Source organism: Pipistrellus hanaki (assembly GCF_964339955.1).
Source record: "Pipistrellus hanaki genome assembly, chromosome: 2".
Taxonomy (NCBI): Eukaryota; Metazoa; Chordata; class Mammalia; order Chiroptera; family Vespertilionidae; genus Pipistrellus; species Pipistrellus hanaki.
The window spans coordinates 19,414,552-19,421,840 of NC_140504.1; the positions used below are offsets into that span (position 1 = coordinate 19,414,552).

A 7,289-nucleotide genomic window follows, 5' to 3' on the forward strand; every position below is an offset into this window, starting at 1 on the left:
GCTGCTCAGTGGGTGGCTGTCACCTCTGCCCCCAGAGCATCTGGAACGCCCAGGGGCCCCACCCATCCACCCACCCCTCCCCTTCTCCAGGCCTCTGTGTAATGCCTTGACGTGGCCTCCTCGAGCCTGGCCACCCTTGGCCAACGGCTCCTGGATCCCAGAACCCTCCTGGCTCCTTGGAACCACAAAGCTGCTCTCAGAAAGTACCAGCCACCAGGGTTGCTTTCTGCCACATCCATGTCAGCGTCCACTGGCATCTCACAGTTCCCTTTGAAAAAAATGCGCCATCTTTTCCTGCTCATCCGGCAAGGGAAGGCTCCTGCCTGCCTTTTATTTCTCACAGGGGCTTGTGCACCCTTCTCATCACTTCTGGAGGAGACTGTGTGGGCGAGCTACCCCTGAGTCCCCCGCCCTGACTCAGTCTCCTTCGCAGGCGCCCTCCCCTCCCGCCTGGGTGAGCTGCGGGGGAGAGAGCTCTATTCTTCTGCTGCACTTGCAGGCCAGCAGGCAGCGGTCCCCCTTGGGAGGCAGAAAAGCCGCCTCTGAGAGGGATCACGCCGTGCTCTGCGCTGTTTTGTTTCTGGTCTTTTATTTTTATTTATTTATTTTTATTAAGGTATTATATGTGTCTATATCTAACCATTGTGTTTCTGGTCTTTCCTCCCTTGCTGCACCCCTTGCCTGGGCCCTCCAGGCAGACGAGCTCATACTGCCTTACCCTCCGGAGGGCGCGGGGAAGGCCTCTCGGGTGCCTTTGACATTGCTCAGCCCTCCAGGGAGGGAGGGAGGGGGTGGATGTGTCTCCCACCTGCAGACTCAGCCTGCGCTGGGCCAAGCAGATGCAGACTCAGCCTGCGTGAACAAAGGCATGCATGCCTGGCCCCAGGGAGGCTGGGGGTGGGCCGGCCTGGAATGCGGGGTCCGGTCTGCCAGGATGTGGAAGGGCTGCGAGGCTTTGCCCACGTGGTCAGGGGCAGGTCTGGCCGCCTCGGTCCTGCCCCGGTCAGCTGGGAGGATCCAGCCCGGAGCAGGCTCTGAGGGGGAAGCACCGCAGGAGGAAGAGCCAGGACGTGCCGGTCGGCCCGCCTCGGCCTGTGTGACCCAGACCCGCAGGAGCCTGTGCCTCCCGGGTGCGCCTCTCCTCGCTTCCTCCCGAGTGGGGCAATCGACGCTGCCCCGCCCTCCTGATCCGGGGCTGATGTGCGGCGCAAACACAGCCCTCTCCCTGGAAACGCCGGGAGCAGCACAAGCCTTTGGTGAGTCAGCGGTCGGAGTCCTGCCTCAGTCGTTCCGCCCAGATTTCCCCAGAGCTTCCAGTGAGCTGGTGCTGCCCCCTAGCGGCCAAACCGCTCCCCATCATGCGTTTCTCTTACATTGCATTTCCAGAACCACCATCAGAACACAATTAAGTGAATATGTAATAATGAACTTAGCCTGGAGGATACCTACTTGGATGCCCATGCAGTCATAAAATGCAATTTTATTTTCAAATGTAACTTTAAATGTGTATGTATGTGTATATATATATATATATATATATATATATATATATATATATATTTAACAGAGGAAGTGGCCCACAAAAGGAGAAGTGTATAAAGCAGCCTGGACCGAGGTGGGAAGTGCGTCCCAGCCACCCTTCCGCCTGGCTGCTCCTCCGAGCTGCAGGGAGCCTGGCTGAAGCCTGATGGTTTCCCTTGCTAAGGCTTCCCCCACAAAGGGCCCGAATTCCCCCCCCCCCCCCCCCCCCAGAGGATGGGGACAGGATGAAGGGGCAGGTGAGAAACCAAAAACACATAACTGCTCTTCAGCCTTTAAGACCTTTAAAAATCCCCCAAGAGCCAAAACCGGTCTGGCTCAATGGATAGAGCATCGGCTTGGGGACTGAAAGGTCCCTGGTTCGATTCCGGTCAAGGGCATGTACCTTGGTTGCGGGCATATCCCCAGTAGGGATGTGCAAGAGGCAGCTGATCTATGACTCTCTCTCATCGATGTTTCTAACTCTCTATCTCTTTCCCTTCCTCTCTGTACAAAATCAATAAAATATATTTTTTTAAATAAATAAATAAAATAAAATAAAAGGTTAAAATTAAAATAAAAAAAAATCCCCCAAGAACTGAGACCAGTTTGGCTCAATGGATAGAGCGTCAGCCTGCTGACTGAAAGGTCCCAGGTTCAATTCTGGACAAGGGCATGTACCTTGGTTGCAGGCACACCCTTCAGTAGGGATGTGCAAGAGGCAGCTGATCTATGTTTCTAACTCTCTATCCCTCTCTCTTCCTCTCTGTAAAAAATCAATAAAATAGATATTTTTTTAAAAATCTCAAAAAATGTTGGCCTGGAGAGAAATTAGAGTCCCTGCATGTTTAAGTTCATGACAAGTGACCAGTAACTGCTGCATTGTTGCCCCTTTGGGAGAGGCGTCCTGTTTCTGAGGCACACGCTCTCACAGTCTCTCCCACAGCGAAGCTTTTCAGATGAGCAGCTTTCCATTCCAGAGGTCACATGCTGGAGAGAGGGGAACAGCCTGCACCCAGGTAATCTGGCTGCACACCGCGCCCCTTCTCCCAGGACATTGTGGTCAGCCCAGATGTGCTTGGAGTTGGACGACGCTGGGTCGGCTGATGGAGAAGGAAGAATGAGGTGCCACCGTGTCACGGTTAGCACTCTGGACCCTGAAAGTGCAGAATGAGGACAGGCTGCCTGGCGGTGGGGAGAAACACTGCAAATAAATAAAATAAAATAAAAAATTAACAAGCCTTTCCCTCCAGACCTGTGGAATAAATAATCCAGGCAACAGTCATCCCCTCGGCAGGGTGAGTGATCTACTGGAACGCTTGCTCTTTGATCTGGGCAGCCACTTTCTGTTTCCCTTCTCATCGGACAGATTCCAACTGAGCATTCGACATTCCAGATATCCCTTTACTCCCCTTGCAGGCCTTCCCCCAGCCTCTGAGCAGCTTCCTTCGAGACTCAGCTTCCTGGCATTGGGACTGGCATGAAAGGTTGCCAGACGACTGGAGGTTCCCCTGCATGCCCCCCTCCAGCTCAGCGCCCTTGCTCTCCCCATCCTAAGTGGACAGGATGCTGGGCAATCCAGACACTCACTGCAGAACTGAGGGAAACTGGCTCCACCTGTAGCAAGTATCACCTTGCTTTAAGGAAATCAGTGAGCACAATTCGGAAAAGTGGAGGGCCTAAAAGTGGAGGGGCAGCCAAAACCGGTTTGGCTCAGCGGATAGAGCGTTGGCCTGCAGACTGAAAGGTCCCAAGTTCGATTCCAGTCAAGGGCATGTATCTTGGTTGCGGGCACATCCTCAGTAGGGGTTGTTCAAGAGGCAGCTGATCAATGTTTCTCTCTCATCGATGTTTCTAGCTCTCTATCCCTCTCTCTTCCTCTCTGTGAAAACTCAATAATATATATATATATCAAGAGGTCACGGTTAGATTCCTGGACAGGGCACATGCCCAGGTTGTGGGCTCGATCCCTAGGAGGGGGCAGCTGATCAATGCTCTCTCTTACCGTTGATGTTTCTATCTATCTCTCTCTCTCTCTCCCTCTCCCTTCCTCTCTGAAATCAATAAAACGTATCAGTTGTGGAGGGGCATGTGGACAACTGTGTCACAGAGGCCTATAGGGACATAGAAAGACAGCTGACGAGCCATCACAGACATCGCTGGATCCAGGCCTGGATTGCCTGAGAAGGGCCCGTGGCACCCACGGGGCAGTGAAGGGACTTGCTTCTCTCTCCACATGGGGCCGCTCCCAGATCTTTGTCTCTGGGGTTCTTACACAGCCTGCAAAGACTCCCATTTCGTCAACATCTCCTGTGCGCGAGCCCCCATAGGGCACCTCATTTCACCATGAGGAAGGAGCACCTGTGAGGTTGGGCTCATTTGTCCTGCTTTACACATTCGTAAATCGAGGTTAAGAGTGGCTGAGAGATTTGACCACACAGCTAATTAGGAGCGTATGATGTAAGCCCCAGAACACACTGCGGGCAGCGCTTTGCCTGACCCCAGACACGTCTGGATGCTTTGCTGCTTGGGGCCTGAAGGGAGTCCCTCAGCCTGCGAGGCGGCGGCATCTGACCTTCCTGTTGGTCGGATTCACACACGGCGTGATCACACAACTCAGCTATGCCTGTGTGCGCCTGCACTCATCGTTGGCCTTTGTCCCAGTTTCCTGTCCCCTTCCTCCGCCGCACAGGAAGGCCAAGTCGTGACTGTGCCAGGCCCTGTGGCCTCATTCGTCTGCCTGCCACCGCGGTCTGGGCAGCTGTGGGGCCACGGGCTGAGATAAGAAGGGAGAAAGCACGGGCTGTGAAGTCAGGCAGGCTTGGGTTTCAGGAAAAACCACCCAGATTTTAGGGTGGGGATGGGGACAAGGAGGTTCAAGGCAGAATGGTGTGGCCCCAGCCGGCTTCTGAGCAAAGGGCAGATGCCAGCACCAGCTCTTCTCCAGAACATCCAGAGATGAGAAACCGGCTGCTGCTGGTTGCTGGCAACCTCAGCTCAGGGAATACAATGTTGAGGGTCCCAAACAAGTCCCAGGTGGCCCCTGTACCCCCAATTCCCACACTGGCCTAAAATTCACTGAAGGCTCTGGTCATGAGCTAAACGTAACCACCCCCGGGGAGGGGACAGCACTTTGCTAAAAGAGCAGCAGAATGGAAGAGGGAGAACACGGGTGGAGCCCATTAGAATCAGGCTTTGCACATGGTCTCGTGGCTTCTGTCTTCTCCTCTTTAAACATGTAACAGATCACAACATACAGGGACAACTGACAGTTCTGTAGGGCTGCTCTATGCCATTTTTTACGTAAGTTAACTTATTTAAATGCCCTCAATAGCCTGATTCCTATTTTCCCTGTTCTTGCTCTTAGAGGGGATGTTGAGGCCTCCCTCTCAGGTGTGAAGGCAGGATTGAGAGAGATCATCTAAAGCTCCTGACACAAAGCCAGGACTCAAGTAATGCTCTTTTCCTTCGCAGCCTTTTAGGTTTGAGAGGAGAGAGCCACAGCCGACCTGTCTCAGCCAAGGTCTGTCCTGCACGAGTAGGTGCTCAGCCAGATCTGAGGCATGCATGAAAGGGCCGATGGTGCTAAGGTGAGCGGCAGAAGGAAGGGGAGCACAGGAGATAGGTATGTGTATGTGAGGCCAAGGACTGAAGCTGTGGCGAGTGCCCGGGTTTCCTGGGGCAAGCCCTGCATGCTCAGGGGCCACTTCACTGACTGGGACTGGTTCTAGGATGTTGGCTTCAGCTCCCACCTGCCCCTATGTCAGTGTTAGCCTCGGAGCTCACAAAAGGCCTGGGAGCCCCGGATGACTGTAAAGCCACTGGAGAGGAGGCACCTGCCCCCCTCGGGCCCTCTCCCCACCACATACACACACACACACACACACACACACACACACACACACACGCACACACACTGCTCTCGTGCTGAGAAAGGACCGGGGCTGCCCGTTGGGGGAGGCAGTGTGAGGTGGGGTGTGGAGTGTCGGGGGCTGGAATATGGAAACAGGACTGTTCTGTTCCAGGCTTATTATAGCCCAGGCCCATACCCAAGCCGTGGCCACCGCACCCATGCTCTGGCCTGAGTCAACCTACTGGCAGAGGAAATGTTTCAGAGAACCCAGAAAGAGGTGTCTGGAGGGGCAGGCAGAGGCAGCTCCCTTGGTGTTCTCCAAGCCCATCCTGGCACACTTCAGCCAGAACCTGGCTGCAGCCACACAGGCTGGCTGTCTGGGCAGTGGTTCCTGAGGTGCGTTCACTTCTGTTTATTACAAGGGTCGAGGTGAGGTGTGCTCAGGCCAAAACGAGCAGACCTTGACTGGGCAACATACCAACGTATTGGTTTCACCCTGTTCTTTCTGAATGTCCCTCGGCTCAATTGATACATCGTGATCGGGATGGATTAAGATGACTAAAAAGGCCTGCCACTCCCTGCTTTGACTTTATTTCTGTTTATAGGCACAACCTCCCATCCAAGGGAAGGTGAAGCAAGGGCATTTTCTCGACAAAGTGGAGTCACTGAATCCCAATGGTTTGGAAGTTTTGGGAGTGGTGGTTTAAAAATCCTATCCAGAATAATAACAAAAACAAAAACAAACAAAAAAGAGGAAGAAGGAAAAAAAAAAAAAAAAAAAAAAAAAAAAACCCTAGCCAGGTGGCTCAGTTGGTTGGAGTGTTAAGCCATGCACCAAAAAGGTTGGGGGTTTGATTGTCGGTTAGGGCACACACCTAGGTTCGGGTTCGATTCCTAGTCAGAATGCATATGGGAGGCAACTCATCAATGTTTCTGTCTCACATCAATGTTTCTATCTCTCTCCCTTTCTCTAATATCACTTTTCAAAAAATCATATCCTTGGGTGGGGATTAAACAAACAAAAATGAAAATAATAAAAACAAAAATAGAGTACGGCCAGCGTGGCTCGGTAGATAGAGTGTCAGCCTGTGGACTGAAGGGTCCCAGGTTCGATTCCGGTAAAAGGCACATGCCTGGGTTGCAGACTTGATCCCCAGGAGGCAGCCAATTAATGATTCTCTCTCATTGATCTCTCTCTCTCTCTCCTTTTCCCTTCTTCTCTGAAATCAATAAAAAAAATATATATTTTTTTAAATCCTACCCACTACTTCAGTTTGCTCTGCTCCCTGTAAATACAGTCACCACCCAAGACTCCAGGACAGATTAATCCACTGCTCCGGTTCTGTTTCTTTCCATGTGGCCAGCCAAACTGGGCTTTTTCTTGTGCAAGATCTGCAAAGGACAGTTGAGATCCTGCTTCAATCACTAGCACTTCAGATGGATTCTGGAAATGGCAAAATGGTCTCTTTGCATCTTCACATTTGCATCATTCATGAATATTTATGAAGTGCCCACACCAAGGCTGCTTGCCAGTTCTGAACCCAGATAAGAGGAAAGGCTCTTTATTCTGTTTCAGAGAGGGTTGAGTCCGGTAAACTCTGTTTCTTTTAAATTCTGAAAGCCTTCCTTTTTCCGGGGGGGGGGGGGGGGGGGTGTGTCATGCTGTTTTTGCAAATGAAAGAGTAAAACTTTCATTTGCTAATGCAGAGTATTTCTTTGATTATCATTTGGGTTTGCAGACAGTCCTTGTTTTCTGGAACCCTCAAATTACCTTATTTTTTTGTACTAAAAATACTTAGTCATTTGAATATCGGTTGAACTCATGACTTGTGGCAACTTGTGAATTCAACAGATGGTTTCATTTTTTCCGACCCATTCTCCCCCTTTCATCCACTCCATCCAAGAACAAATCATTCAG

General features: G+C 51.7%; 1 long non-coding RNA gene across 1 annotated transcript; it reads left to right on the plus strand.

Annotated features, from left to right (window-relative positions):
* The first annotated feature begins 765 nt into the window (after nt 1–765).
* LOC311616647 lies at nt 766–7,013 on the plus strand. The gene is made up of 3 exons (XR_014793963.1): nt 766–1,256; nt 4,993–5,108; nt 5,977–7,013. It is a non-coding gene; the product is annotated as an uncharacterized lncRNA (long non-coding RNA).
* The last annotated feature ends 276 nt before the right edge of the window (nt 7,014–7,289 follow it).